Source organism: Schistocerca serialis, chromosome 4 (genome assembly GCF_023864345.2).
Source record: "Schistocerca serialis cubense isolate TAMUIC-IGC-003099 chromosome 4, iqSchSeri2.2, whole genome shotgun sequence".
Classification (NCBI taxonomy): domain Eukaryota; kingdom Metazoa; phylum Arthropoda; class Insecta; order Orthoptera; family Acrididae; genus Schistocerca; species Schistocerca serialis.
This window is the reverse complement of record NC_064641.1, coordinates 239,400,184-239,416,777: the sequence shown is the minus strand read 5'-3', so window position 1 is coordinate 239,416,777 and position 16,594 is coordinate 239,400,184.

The window sequence follows — 16,594 nt, the reverse complement described above, 5'->3', positions numbered from 1 at the left end:
AATGAGATCGACAGGAAGTGCAAAATGGCGAAGCAGGGATGGCTAGAGGACAAATGTAAGGATGTAGAGGCTTGTCTCACCAGGGTTAAGATAGATCCTACCTACAGGAAAATTAAAGAGACCTTTGGAGAAAAGAGAACCACTTGTATGAATATAAAGAGCTCAGATGGAAACCCAGTTCTAAGCAAAGAAGGGAAAGCAGAAAGGTGGAAGGAGTATATAGAGGGTCTATACAAGGGCGATGTACTTGAGGACAATATTATGGAAATGGAAGAGGATGTAGATGAAGATGAAATGGGAGATATGATACTGCGTAAAGAGTTTGACAGAGCACTGAAAGATCTGAGTCGAAACAGGGCCCCGGGAGTTGACGACATTCCATTAGAACTACTGACAGCCTTCGCAGAGCCAGTCCTGAGAAAACTCTACCATCTTGTGAGCAAGGTATATGAGACAGGCGAAATACCCTCAGACTTCAAGAAGAATATAACGATTCCAATCCCAAAGAAAGCAGGTGCTGACAGATGTGAAAATTACCGAACTATCAGTTTAATAAGTCACGGCTGCAAAATACTAACGCGAATTCTTCACAGACGAATTGAAAAACTAGTAGAAGCCGACCTCAGGGAAGATCAGTTTGGATTCCGTAGAAATATTGGAACACGTGAGGCAAAACTGACCCTACGACTTACCTTAGAAGCTAGATTAAGGAAAGGAAAACCTACGTTTGTAGCATTTGTAGACGTAGAGGATGCTTTTGACAATGTTGACTGGAATAATCCCTTTTAAATTCTGAAGGTGGCAGGGGTAAAATACAGGGAGCGAATGGCTATTTACAATTTGTACAGAAACCAGATGGCAGTTATAAAAGTCGAGGGACACGAAAGGGAAGCAGTGGTTGGGAAGGGAGCGAGACAGGGTTGTGGCCTCTCCCCGATGTTATTCAATCTGTATATTTAGCAAGCAATGAAGGAAATAAAAGAGAAATTCAGAGTAGGTATTAAAATCCATGGAGAAGAAATAAAAACTTTGAGGTTTGCCGATGACATTGAAATTCTGTCAAGAGACAGCAAAGGACTTGGAGGAGCAGTTGAACGGAATGGATAGTGTCTTGAAAGGAGGATATAAGATGAACATCAACAAAAGCAAATAATGGAATGTAGTAGAATTAAGTCGGGTGATGCTGAGGGAATTAGATTAGGAAATAAGAGACTTAAAGTAGTAAAGGAGTTTTGCTATTTGGGGAGCAAAATAACTGATGATGGTCGAAGTAGAGAAGATATAAAATGTAGACTGGCAATGGCAAGGAAAGCGTTTCTGAAGAAGAGAAATTTGTTAACATCGAGTATAGATTTAAATGTCAGGAAGTCTTTTCTGAAAGTATTTGTATAGAGTGTAGCCATGTATGGAAGTGAAACATGGACGATAAATAGTTTGGACAAGAAGAGAATGGAAGCTTTTGAAATGTGGTGCTACAGAAGAATGCTGAAGATTAGATGAGTTAATCACATAACTAATGAGGATGTATTGAATAGGATTGGGGAGAAGAGAAATTTGTGGAACAACTTGACTAGAAGAAGGGATCGGTTGGTAGGACATGTTTTGAGACATCGAGGGATCACCAATTTAGTATTGGAAGGCAGCGTGGAGGGTAAAAATCGTAGAGGCAGACCAAGAGATGAATACACTAAGCAGATTCCGAGGGATGTAGGCTGCAGTAGGTACTGGGAGATGAAGAAGCTTGTACAGGATAGAGTAGCTTGGAGAGCTGCATGAAACCAGTCTCAGGACTGAAGACCACAACAACAACAATCCCCCCCTCCTCCCCCCTCCATTGTCTTCAACCTACATTTTCTGAGAGAGTTGCTTTTAAGGCCACCTTAATTACTTGTAATCCTAAGAATCAGATCAAATGAGACACTTCCTTTCCTTGGATTAATGGCACCTTCAATTCAGCACAGCACGAGGCTTCTAAAGCAGTTTCTGCTGCTTTGATGTTTTCTTGTTCCCATAATTCTCCCTTGACTAATTTGTGGAGTATAAACGACCTGTTGCCTGGGCAAATTTCCCCTTGTGTGATTACAGAAATCTGGGATAGAGCTAGGAGAAACACCGATCTAGCCCATCGCCCTCACGAGAGACGGTATAATTCAGGAGTGAGACCCTTTTGTGGCCGAATTGGAGACAAGGTTTTGGTTCAGAATTTTAGCATTGGTGGTAATCACGCTAATGGTATTTCCAGGAAGTTCGTTCCTTGGTTAGTGGTATCCTGTGCAATTGTTAATATCTTAAGTCCTGTTAAGCTTCTAGTGCGCAACCTTCTGACTAGAAAAACCTTGAAGGTATATATATGAGCCAAAAAAAAAACCCAACTAAGTGATCCATTTCTGTTCTATTCTCATTCAAAAATGAAAAAAGGGGCTGCAGGAATTTGGATTGAGTGGGGGAAGTTGAGCCGAGACAGATCAATTCACCTTCCCACTATCAACGGACCCTAGCTGGCATCTCACCAGGTATCACTCTACTGTGTGGTTATCTCTGCCCTCGATGGACTTTGGAAGCAACTACTAGAGCGGCTTCGTGAGAACCCGTGAAACAGTGCAGTGCAGGCAGTTTACGGGTAGTCTTCGCACAGTGTGGAGGTGGGGCCAGCGGCGGTGCTTGGAGCAACGGACACAGGATGCGATCGTTGTGAAGTTTTCTCTGGGTCGTCGTTCACGCTTCTTCGTCAGGACTGGGCAGAAGGCAAAGGTTTCGTTATGTTACGCAGTGCGTATCTGGTTGTTCAGCTCTGTGCACCGATTTCACTCTCTCGTGTTTATATTCATGCAGTCGTCACACAAGCCTTTGCTATTTGATTATGTGTGTTTCTAGGACAAATTTATTGCCCTCTCTGCGTTGTATGGCTTTTTGGAATGACTTGTGTCAAACCACTGGTCAGGGTTTTCTTTCAAATTTGCCATGGTTAATGTTGTTAAGGAGATTGGTGTAACTCTGTAATGAGCCCAGCTTTCACGCATAATTGTTCGAGAGCCCCATGAATTATCTAATTTTTAAAATTTTGATTTTGTTTATAAATTGTTTTACAGGAAAGGACAAACTGGTTTTGGATTTTAATATTTGTTTTCACTATCTTATAGAAGATCTGGAGTTACTATTATCGAGCCCTTCATGTTTCATGCGTTTGACCTCCAGCTAATGGTTAGACTGTATTGTTATTTATATTCCTCTTGGAAGAATTTACAGCTCCTTTTGACTAGTTGTCTTCCACACCTTACATTTTTAGCGAGGTCTATTTCCCATGGTGTATGACCTTATTGGACCGTTTCTATTAGTTCAGTCGTGGTTAAACAACAACTATCAGTTGCGGTGACATTCAGTGAAACACTGATGCTCCGTGTTTAACAGCACCAACTAAGTGGACGTGACCTCGTTCCATGTTGGCGGCTTCTTCCCGCTTGGTATTGACTTGCTTGTGGCCATGTGGACAGCTCTCGACCATTTCCTATCGCGGCTTGCCATTGTCTCTGTGCACAGTTTGCTTTGGATCAACAGATCTTTATCTGATTAACTGGTTCCTCAGAGGGGATATCCCTTTAATGTTATTGTTCTGTTTAGTACATATGGTAACAGTGTTTTTAATTTCATTGTAAATTACTTTGTTTTAAATTACTTGGGGTAAACACTTTGGGTACGCCATAAAAACGAAATGTTATGTCTTGTTAACGAGTTAATATTAAACTTCCGGGTGTCTGCCTAATGTCTTGGTTCTGAGCTCGCTTGCAGAAAATTTACCTAGAGTTCAATTTAATTGTCTACTGGTTTATTTAAATTATTTTAAAATTAATTGTTTTAAGGGCCAAAGTTGTTAAAGTCTTATCTTCTAGCATCTTGTTTAAGACAGTCAAAAGGATAACTGTGTTATTCACCATTTTGAACGCTTTTCTAGTGCATAACTTTGACATGGAAAATTAACTAGGAATTTTCCTACCTGTTCTTCTTGGAGGGGAGCTGTTATTGCTTCGAAAAATAAACGTTTATGTCAAAAGGATAAATGATGTTAGTTAATTGGACTAAGTCCTTCCGTGTCATTTCCCTTATCCAGCTAATTCCTGATCTCATATCTACTACGTCTATTTGCCATTTTCCTCACGTATCATTTCTCTGAAAACAAATAAATAGGGTATCGTATCTTAATGTGGTGCGTCAGTAGCTATCTCCACTATTTTTCGTTTGTTTGCGACAGCTTTTCTTCAGTGGAAATTACAACATTTTGTGCCTGGACCATCATGAGATGTGTTAATTCACTATCGGGATATCGGCCTACTATCCCTTTCTCAAGAGACAAATCACTAAGAATTGCGTTCCTTTTAAGAGGCCTCCGTTTACATACTCTAAAATGACAGAAGTCATGGTATAGCGATACGCACATGTACTGATGGCGGTAGTATCGCGTACACAAGATGTAACGGGGCAGTGGGCTGGTGCAGCTGTCATTTGCACTCAGGTGGCTCATGTGGAAAGGTTTCCAACCCGATTACGGACGTTTGACGGGAATTAAGAGGTTTGGAAGGCGGAATACTAGTTGGAGCTACCCGCGTGGAACAATTTGGATATCATTAGGGAATTCGTTACCCCGAGATCCATACTGTCAACAGTGTGCCAAGAATACCATATTTCAGGCATTACTTCTCACCGGCCACAATACGCCCCCCCCCCCCCACCCCCATGAACCATAGACCTTGCAGCTGGGGGGGGGGGGGGGGGAGGCTTGCGTGCAATACAGATAGCCGTACCGTAGCTGCAATCACAACAGAGGGGTAACTGTTGAGAGGCCAGACAAACGTTTGGTTCCTGAAGAGGGGCAGAAGCCTTTTCAGTAGTTGCAGGGATAATAGTCTGGATGATTGACTGATCTGGCCGTGTAACACTAACCAAAACGGACTTGCTGTGCTGGTACTGCGAACGGCTGAAAACTAGGGGAAACTACAGCCGTATTTTTTTTAATTTTACTTCTTCATGTTTATTGATTTAACTTGAGACAAGCCAAGATAAATTTTTTGTCTAACAACAGTGTGAATTACCTTCTTTCTTGAAATAAAGGATATTTACATGTTTCCCTCTCTTACTTTTCGTAAATTTTAATGGATACACTTGATATGCGTGCATGCAGCTTTACTGTATGGTTAAATGATGATGGCGTCCTCTTAGGTAAAACATTCTGGAGGTAAAATAGTCCCCAATTCAGATCTCCGGGCGGGGACTACTCAAAAGGACGTATTATCAGGAGAAAGGAAACTGGCGTTTTACGGATCGGAGCTTGGAATGTCAGATCCCTTAATCGGGCACGTAGGTTAGAAAATTGTAAGAGGGAAATGGATAGGTTACAGTTACATATAGTGGGACTTAGTGAAGTTCGGTGATAGGAGGAACAAGACTTCTGGTCAGGTGAATACAGGGTTATAAGAACAGAATCAAATAGGGGTAATGCAGGACTAGGTTTAATAATGAATAGGAAAATAGGAATGCGGGTAAGCTACTACATACAACATAGTGAACGCATTATTGTGGCCAAGATATATAAGAAGCCCACGCCTACCACAGTAGTACAAGTTTATAAGCCAACTAGCTCCGCAGATGACGAAGAGATTGATGAAATTTATGATGAGATGAAAGTATTTGGATAGTGAAGGAAGGCGAAAATTTAATAGTCATGGGTGACTGGAATTCGATAGTAGGAAAAGGGAGAGAAGGACACGTAGTAGGTGACTATGGATCGGAGGGAAGAAATGAAAGAGGAAGCCACCTCGTAGAACTTTGCACAGAGCATAACTTAATCATAGCTGACACTTGGTTCAAGAAACATGAAAGAAGGTTGTATACATCGAGAAGCCTAGAGATACTGACAGGTTTTAGATGGATTATGTAATGGTAAGACAGAGATTTAAGAACCAGGTCTTAAATTGTAAGACTTTCCAGGGGCAGATGTGGACTCTGACCACAATCTATTGGTTATGAACTGTAGATTAAAACTGAAGAAACAGCAAAAAGTTGGGAATTTGAGGAGATGGGACGTGGATAAACTGAAAGAACCAGAGGTTGTAGAGAGCTTCAGGGAGAGCATTAGGCAACGATTGACAAGAAGGGGGAAAGAAATACAGCAGAAGAAGAATGGGTAGCTTTGAGAGACGAAATAGTGAAGCTGGCAGAGGATCAAGTAGGTAAAAAAAAAAGAGGGCTAGTAGAAATCCTTCGGTAACAGAAGATATATTGAATTTAATTGATGAAAGGAGAAAATTAAAAATGCAGTAAATGAGCAGGCAAAACGGAATACAAACGTCTCAAAAATGAGAACGACAGGAAGCGCCAAATGGCTAAGCAGGGATGGATAGAGCACAAATGTAAGGATGTAGAGGCTTATCTCACTAGGGGTAAGAAATATACTGCCTACAGGAAAATTAAAGAGACCTTTGGAGAAAAGAGAACCACCTGCATAAATATCAAGAGGTCAATAGGAAACCCATTTCTAAGCAAAGAAGGGAAAACAGAAAGGTGGAAGAACTATATAGAGGTTCTATACAAGAGGGATGTTCTTGGGGGCAATATTATAGAAGTGGAAGAGTGTGTAGATGATGATGAAATGGGAGATACGATACTGCGTGAAGAGTTTGACAGCGCACTGAAAAACCGAAGTCGAAACAAGGCCCCGGGAGTAGACAACATTCCATTAGAACTACTGATAGCCTTGGGAGAGCCAGGCCTAACCAAACTCTACCATCTGGTGAGCAAGAGGTAAGAGACAGGCGAAATACCCTCAGATTTCAAGAAGAATATAATAATTCCCATCCCAAAGAAAGCAGGTGTTCACAGATGTGAAAATTACAGATTTATTAGTTTAATAAGTCACAGCTGGAATATACTAACACGAATTCTTTACAGACAAATGGAAAAACTGGTAGAAGCCGACCTTGGGAAGATCAGTTTGGATTCCGTAGAAATGTGGGAATACGGAGGCAATACTGACCCTACAACTTATCTTAGAAAATAGATTAAGGAAAGGAAAACCTACGTGTGTAGCATTTGTAAAGTTAGGGAAGCTTTTGACAATGTTGACTGGAATACCCTCTTTCAAATTCTGTAGGTGGCAGGGGTAAAATACAGGGAGCGAAAGGCTATTTACAATATGTACAGGGTTGTAGCCTCTCCCCGATGTTATTCCATCTGTATATTGAGCAAGCAGTAAAGGAAACAAAAGAAAAATTTGGAGTAGGAATTAAAATCCATGGAGAAGAAATAAAAACTTTTAGGTTCGCCGATTAGGTGAATCTGCGGGAATTAGATTATGAAATGAGACGCTTAAAGTAGTAAATGTGTTTTGCTATTTGGGGAGCAAAATAACTGAAGATGATGGTCTAAGTAGAGAGGATATAAAATGTAGAATGTCAATGGCAAGGAAAGCGTTTCTGAAGAAGAGATATTTGGTAACATAGAGTATAGATTTAAATGTCAGGAAGTAGTTTCTGAAAGTTTTTTTACGGAGTGTAGACATGTATGGAATTGAGACATGGACGATAAATAGTTTAGACAACAAGAGAACTGAAGATTTCGAAATGTGGTGCTACATAAGAATGCTGAAGATTAGATGGGTAGATGACATAACTAATGAGGAGGTATTGAATAGAATTGGAGTGAAGAGAAATTTGTGGCGCAACTTGACTAGAAGAAGGGATCGGTTGGTAGGGCATATTCTGAGGCATCAAGCGATCACCAATTTAGTATTGGAGGGCAAGGTGGAGGGTAAATATTGCAGAGGGAGACCAAGAGATGAATACACCAAACAGCTTCAGAAGTATGTGGGTTGCAGTAGGTACTGGGAGATGAAGAACCTTGCACAGGTTAGAGTAGCATGGAGAGCTGCATGAAACCAGTCTCTGGAGTGAAGACCACAACAACTACTTCTCACCACGTACAGCGCAATGGCCGAAGGCTTCGCTTAACGACCGGGAGCAGCAGCGGTTGCCTTGGGTTGTCAGTGCTGACGTAAAAGGAACACTGCCTGCAATAACCGCAGAAATCAGTGTTGGACGTACGACGAATGTATCCGTTAGAAAGTGCTCATAAATCTAGTGGTAATGGGCTGTTTCAGCGGACGACCGACGCTAGTGTGTCACAGACCCCATAGAGCCATGGGGCCATGTTATCAAGAACTCACTGTGCAAGCTAGTGGTGGCTTTATAATAATGTGGTCTGTGTTTACTTGTAATTAGTTGGTTCTCTGATCCAAGTGAACTGATCATTGTCAGTAAATTGTTATGTTCTGCTACTTGGAGTCCATATTCACAAGTAAGGACGGAATTTTTATGAATGACACTGCGCCATGTTATTGGCCCACAGTTGTGCGCGATTGCTTTGAAGAACATTCTAGACAATTCGAGGGAATTGTTTCACCATCCAGATCGACCGACTTCTGCCATGTTCGCGCACAGAATCCTGCGCTGGGAACACTTTCGCAGTTATGAACGGCTATATACGCAGCATGGCTCAATATTTCTGAAAAGGACTTTCGACGACTTGTTGAGTCCATTGCCAAGTTGAGTTGCTGCACTGAGAAGGGAAAAGGAGGTCCGACACGATATTAAGAGCTATCCTATAACTTTTGTCATCTCAGTTTATTCTGTGTACTTATTAAGACCGGAACAATATTTAAACATGGTTGACGACAATAGTGTCATCTGAAAAGGAACACTGTAGTATTACCGCACTGCATAGTGAAGTGTCACTAGAGAACGGCAAAATAGGTAAACATCGCGATATGTGATTACATACACTTTAACAGTTCAGGCGAATATGTTATCATGTCCTATTACGGTATTCATTTCGTCTTCACCTTTCAGATAACCCTCTCCAAGGCACGACATTGCAATTGAGCTCATGCGCACCGCCCTTCTGGCCATCGGCCGTCCTCCAGAGTTGCTTCGCGTCGAGGCGTGGGTGGTCCGTCCACCTGGCCTGGTCGGCCCATTACTCAGCCGCTGGTCTAACTCACGGCTGAGCGGACGCAAAAGCAGTCGCAGGCTGCTGACAAACGCAGAGGTATCCCGCCCGCCCGCGACGCTTCTTTCGACTTTGTGCGGTTGCCAAGCAACGGATCGGCGCAGCCTGTGACGTCACAAGGAGCTGCCTTCCGCCTCGGGAAGAAGAGGCTGAGAACCACGCAAGGGTGATGCTCTCTCTCTATCTTTCTCTCTCTCTCTCTCTCTCCCTCTCTCTCTCACTCACTTACTCACTCACTCACACACACGCATACACACAAGGAGAGAGAGAGAGAGAAACTTAGTATCGGAAAGAGACAGAGAGAACGCCGTACCCAGGAGATGTCGCGCATTTCTCAGTTCGGACGCATGGGACTTCGTTATCTTCCAAATCAAGTGGAGATTGCCACCGGCTTGTACTGGGATAGAGTTCTATAAAACTAAATTGATTTGAGGTGCTGTCAGTGAATCTGAAAGACCGTACTGAACGACAAATCTATACGGCTATGCGAAAGTAAAGTCCGAGCGGTCGCGAAATGGAAACCACAGTGAAAATCGAAAAAGTTTTGTTTGCAACAGCTACATCTTCCAGCAACTTCTCTTCATAGTCACCACTCCATACGTGACATCTGCCGTACCATTATCCAAACTTTACAACACCCTCGTCATAGAAAGCAGCCATCTGAGCTTTCTCACAATTACGTGTACTGATCTGCAGCTTGTTGTCTACGGCAAAATGTTGTCTTCATAGCCAGCGGTTCATGTGAAGAGAGATGAAAATCAGATGGAGCCATTTCCGTGCTGTTCGGTGCGTGATCAAACACATCCCATCGGAAACGCAGGCGGGGCGTCATCTTTGCGCCTGCACTGTGCGGCCGAGAATTTTCATGAAGGAGGGAATACAAGACAGTTACGTAGTTGGGCTGTATTAAATCTGATGAAATCTTTCACAGATACTCATATTTGACGGGAGACATTATATTGCAGTCATCTTTACATGTTCACTGCGCGCTCAGAACTGAAAAGAGCGACGTGAAGCGACGGACGGTCATCCGATGTTCACTGTGGTTTCCATTTCGCGTCCTATCGGAGCTTAATTTCCCAATAGTCCTCGTACAGAAATAGAGTGAGTACATGAACCACGAAGGCAATTGTGGTTTGGAGGACTTAATGTATCCGTCGCTGACCAAAATGTTTATTTTTTCAGTACACGAGTGCACTGTCGGTACTTAGGCCATTCTCAGGAGCTTAAAACATTCCCTTAACATAAGGCGAAAAAAAAGGGGGGGGGGGCATACACTCAAAATATGGACTTGCTGTGGTACTCGGGAATACTTACAGCGTGTACAGCATTCAGTGTGCTTCCAGTAATACAGACACTTTTTTGGCAGATATCCTGTCAAATACTGTCTCGAGTTAAGTGTTGTTATTAGTCGTAGGAGGGAAGGCCTTATCTACAAATTTCTCCTCATCATACCCTGCAGAACAATGGCTCGACTGATTAACTGCATGCAAAGTGATCGGAAGTTCCAGGTAATCACTGGAGGCAACATAAGTAAGGAGAGGAAGCTGAACAACGGATTGCCTCAAGGATCAGTTCTCTCACCCTTACTGTTAAACCTGTATCTATCTGATCTACCTGACACTTCGTCCAGAAAATACTGTTATGCCGATTACCTGGATCTAGCCGTAAAACACCAAGAAATGAAGACAACAGAAAAGATTCTAGCCAATGACCTGTCTGCATTAGATAATTATTTCAAAATCTGGAGACTCCAACCCAGTGTGAGTAAAACAGAAGTGCGTTGCTTCCATCTAAATAACCGGTTGGCGAACGTAAAACTGGAAGTAAGTTTCAGAGGCAGAATTCTTCGTCATTATTGGAACCCAAAATATCTTGGTGTCATCCTGGATCGTACACTATGTTACAAACAACACCTTCGACTCGAAACAACATCCTCCATAAGCTATGCGGAACTACCTGGGGATCTTCAGCAACCACCTTACGATCTTCAGCTCTGGGCTTGGTGTACTCAAGTGCTGAGTATTGTGCTCCTGTTTGGATGAGCAGTCATCATACAAGGCTTGTTGATACCCAGCTAAATACGACCATGCGCATAATATCTGACGCAATCAGATCTACTCCAGGTTATTGGCTTCCACTGTTAACCAGTATAATGCCTCCTGATCTACGCAGATGTACTACCCTCATGAGAGAATTCCACAAGATCTCCAGGAATTCTAACCTACCCATGCATAGCGACCTGCCACTTTTAAATCGCAAGAGACTGAAATCACGCCATCCAACACTGTGCGACGCTGCTGACCTGGTTGCTAAGGATTTCAAACCTCTTGAAGAACGGAAAGGTCGGTGGAAAGCAGTGACAGAGGTGCACCAGCAAAACATCTTCTCAGGTGCTAAACTTACAAGTGGATTCGACCTACCACGCAAGACCTGGACTACTCCCAACAGAATCCGTACCGACCATGGTCGATGCAGGAATGCTCTCTTTAAGTGGAAGAAGCTGCCTGATCCAGGCTGTGACTGCGGGGCTCCATACCAGACTATTCACCACATTGCCAGTGAATGCAGGATTCGAGCCTATCATAGCGCCAAAGAGGACTTCCCGCTAGCAACTCCAGGTGCAGTGCTCTGGATTGAAGGACTGGATATTCAGTTGCAAAGACAAACTTACGTTTCTTGTGTGTCAATATGTACATATGTTGTTGTTGTTGTGGTCTTCAGTCCTGAGACTGGTTTGATGCAGCTCTCCATGCTACCCTATGCTGTGCAAGCTTCTTAATCTCCCAGTACTTACTGCAACCCACATCCTTCTGAATCTGCGTAGTGTATTCATCTCTTGGTATATATATATATATATATATATATATATATATATATATATATATATATATATATATATATGTTTGTGTGTGTGTGTGTGTGTGTGTGTGTGTAATTTAATTTTATGATATGTCTGTATTAACCATACCCTAAATAAAAAAAGTCGTAGAGGTGGAGCAAAAAGGAAAGTACACGTGTGACAAAAGACTTAAGAAGCTTCCCGCAGCAGCAACACCCATTAGATAACAATCCTAAATGCGTAACCAGGATCGGACTGTTGCATAGGCCTTGTAGTGCCTGGCTTGGGGCGCCGAGAGTGAAGGGGCGCTGAGAGGCACGGACTGGCGCCTGTATTTTCTGTAGAGCTGCGTGTGACTCATTAACATGGATGGCAAGCCAAGTGCACCAGCACTGTCGTTGTCATAGTGTTTGGTTCATTTCGTCGTTTTTGGGTTCAGTTAGAGGGTGATTACTAATGACGCTGGTCGCAGCTGCAGCTGCTGAAGTTAATTTTACTTTGGTTATCAGTTACCAGCATATGGTTGTGTATCCGCATGGAGGGAAAATGGCATGACCAGGGAAATCTGAACGCCGTGTATTATCAGCAATTCCGGTTTTCGTAGATGTACTTAACCATTCTAATGCAAGCGCATGTGACGTTATGACTGCAAGTTTTTCTGTAGTAATAGCGTATTAACGTCATTGTTTATATGACTTAATGCATTTTAATACCAATCATGATATGTTTTTACTCTCTTAAAAAAAAAGATAAAACTTTGGGGATTAATCGAAGATGGTTGTAGTGGTATATCACATGGCCTGTGGTCTGATTTCATTGTTACCATGAGTGTAATCGGAAGATACAACATAGTAATAAGTTTGGTCAGAGTTGTAGCACTTTGGCCTTAGTTTGCAGTGGTTATTATAACCAAACCATTTGTTAAATAAGTAGTAGCTGCAAAATACTAAACGAGTAACCAATGAATAATGGAGAGAACGGTAACAGCCGATCTCGCGGTGAATCAGCTTGTTCCTCGAGAAATCCAGAAACGTGTGAGACAGTGTTGATCCGACAGCTTATGTTTCTAAAGGCAAACCAAAATTACAATAGTTTGTTGATTTAGAGAATGTTAGTGGCAGGAAAAAAGAGGGAGCGGAAGGTTATCTACAGCTTATGGTAAAATCAAACTGCTATTCTAATGGTCGAAGTACGTAAAATGGAGTCAGTAGTTGAAGATTGATTCAGATTACCGCCTATGATACTCATTCAGTGCACTGAGCAATCTGTAATAGTAAGCCAAGAGAATTTGGAAAGGTAATTAAAGTTCAGGAGGAAAAAACAAAATCATTTTTGTTTGCTGATGACATTAAATTCTATCAAAGAGACAAGATGAGTCGAAAAGAAAATATATTGTCTTGTAAAAACATAATAAGATGAACATCAAGAAAAGTAAAACAAATTGAATGTAATATAGTAATGTTACATCAAGTGATACTGAAGGAATTACATTAGGAAATGGAACGCGTAAGGTGACAGACGAAATTAGCTTTACGGGCAAAAATAAATGATGCAGGCCGACGTACAGAGCATTGAAAATTGGAAAAAAGTGTTGTTGAAAAAGATAAATAGTTTAGCATCTAATTTAAATTTATATATTATGGAGTCTTTTCTGAAAAGAAATGGTCGGGCTGTACGTGGAAGTGAAACCATGGCGATAAGCGGTGTAGCTGAGAAGAGAACGGAAGCATCTGAAATGTCGGCTGTAGAAGAACGTTAAAAGTTAGATACTTACATTGAATACCTAATGATGAGCTACAGAATCGAATTGTTGACCAAAAAGTGCGTTAAGGGATAACTTAACCATAAGATTTTCGAATATTTGTAGGTCAGCAACTTCTGTTAATCAGTACAACGAAAAATCAACCAAAGTTGAAGTTTTCACATTTTTTTTTCACTCTACGAACCATTTTCAAATCATCCCACAGGGCAGGAAACCAAATTTACAATCATGTGCAATACAGGTGTTACCAAATTTTTAAGCACATGCCAAAAATACAGAACATATCGTTTCAAGACTTACGTAAAAGATAGTCAAAATGGTATTTCCAAAAATGCAAAAACCATGTCAAAAATTTGCAAACGAACAGTTACAAATCTAGATAACTGGCAGTCTACTTCTTCCGCTGCCGTAAGGAAACGTCGGGAATCGGGTTCCCCATCAGGATGCGGGAAAGCTTTTTGTATTTTTATGTCCATCCTTCTGATTGGAGGTTTGAGGGACTTCACAATTCACTTACGTAATACAATAGCCATGTATGGAAGTGAAACATGGACGATAAATAGTTTGGACAAGAAGAGAATAGAAACTTTCGAAATGTGGTGCTACAGAAGAATACTGAAGATTAGATGGGTAGATCACATAACTAATGAGGAGGTGTTGAATAGAATTGGGGAGAAGAGGAGTTTGTGGCACAACTTGACTAGAAGAAGGGATCGGTTGGTAGGACATGTTCTGAGGCATCAAGGGATCACCAATTTAGTATTGGAGGGCAGCGTGGAGGGTAAAAATCGTAGAGGGAGACCAAGAGATGAATACACTAAGCAGATTCAGAAGGATGTAGGTTGCAGTAGGTACTGGGAGATGAAGAGGTTTGCACAGGATAGAGTAGCATGGAGAGCTGCATCAAACCAGTCTCAGGACTGAAGACCACAACAACAACAACAACAATACAATGGAACGCCTTCAGCCGTCCTTACAATGTCATTTGTTATATGGCTACCTGTTTCAGTGCTTGAGTGCGTCATCTTCGCCGGCCGCGGTGACCGAGCGGTTCTAGGCGCTTTAGTCCGGAACCGCGCGACTGCTACTGTCACAGGTTCGAATCCTGCCTCGGGCATGGATGTGTGTGATGTCCTTAGGTTAATTAGGTTTAAGTAGTTCTAAGTTCTAGGGGACTGATGACCTCAGATGTTAAGTCCCATTGTGCTCAGAGCCATTCGAACGATTTGAACGTCATCTTCAGGCTTTAATTGACGATTTGAGTCAGTTAAGGGCTGAAGATGGTGTACTGTAGCACTGAACCATGTCGCCATATAATAAATGACATCGTAAGGCTGCGTGTTAAGTGTTATGTTTTATTGTATTTAATACAATGTTCTCCGACCATCAAAAATACAACAATTATTAAACACCAGTACAATTCAATAATAAAATTGATACTTTTAAAACCGTTATCAAAAATAAATGTGAACAAAATTAGTATTGATTGCGAGCACTTTGAGTTCAACGTTCTGGGTGGAGGTAATATGGACCAAAGCAAAACAAAAGTTCTTGTAGACATGGGATCAAAAACGCATACATGAGGACCTATGAGCACTTGTTCAGTAGAAGCGATGTGTTTCTCAGTCGCGAAGAAACTAGGATGGCGGGGAGACCAACAAAGTTCTTTGCAGGATTACAAGAAGTAAGAAAAGATCAAGACGACTACTTAATGGAGGCGGGTACTGCACATTAGACAACCGGCAGGAGGACAGTCTGAGCTGTGAATCGTAACAAGTCTAAAGAATGCCTTTTCTCAACGAGAATGTCAACCTGCTGCTGCTAATGATGATGAATGTTGTGATGCCAGTTATAGTCTAATTATGAAGACGAGTAAGAAGCACTAGAAATACGGTTCTGTCTATGAATATAATACTATAAAGCAAATGTAAGTAGAGTACTGAAAAGAGACCGAAGTTTAAATTTCCATTTTACGCTAATATAATCAATTACGCAAGGAATATTCCTATAATATCTCCTGACATGCATATTGCATTCACAAAATATTTAAAAAAATCAGAGTATTTATTTGTAAAAAAAAAAAGAATGACTGAAACAAGTAATATAAGTTTTTCATTATTCTGGAGCCTCTAAGAAATTCTTACGTCAATATTTACATACAGGGATCCGCAGCTCATGGTCGTGCGGTAGCGTTCTCGCTTCCCGCGGCCGGGATCCCGGGTTCGATTCCCGGCGGGGTCAGGGATTTTCTCTGCCTCGTGATGACTGGGTGTTCTGTGATGTCCTTAGGTTAGTTCGGTTTAAGTAGTTCTAAGTTCTAGGGGACTGATGACCATAGTGCTCAGAGTCATTTATATACAGGGGTGTAATGCCTCTGATTTTTTAATGTGAAAACGCTTAAACCTTTTTAATTAAAACAAACGTTATTTATATTCTACGTCTCTATTGGGCATATCTATAAATTTGCAGCCCTCTCCCCCTAGAGGGCTCCGAGTTATTTCGTGTAACATGGTGGTGTGTAACGTAGTTATATCGCTGCATGAGAAACAGATTGCTGCAATCGAGATCCGAATTCGAAGAGGTCGCCCACATACGAAGCGCCCTCTCCTTCAGCACTTCAATACCAGACCACAAACGAGTGCTGCAACATCTGAAGGAATGCGACGCCTTGGGTTCACTGTCACAGATTATCCTTCATACTGTCCGGACTAGGCCCCATCTGATTGTCATCTGTTTCCAAAACTTGAAGAATACTTTTGAGGACTGAAGCGGTTAAAGTAGCGCTGAGATTGTGGCTCCATCAAGAAGCACAGCATCCTGCAGTGGTGGTAGCAACAAACCGGTCTCTCTTTAGGAGAAATGTGTTCGTGACCAGGATACTTCGTTGAGAAAATGAATATGTAGGCATTGAGAATAAGGCTGTATAATATTAATAA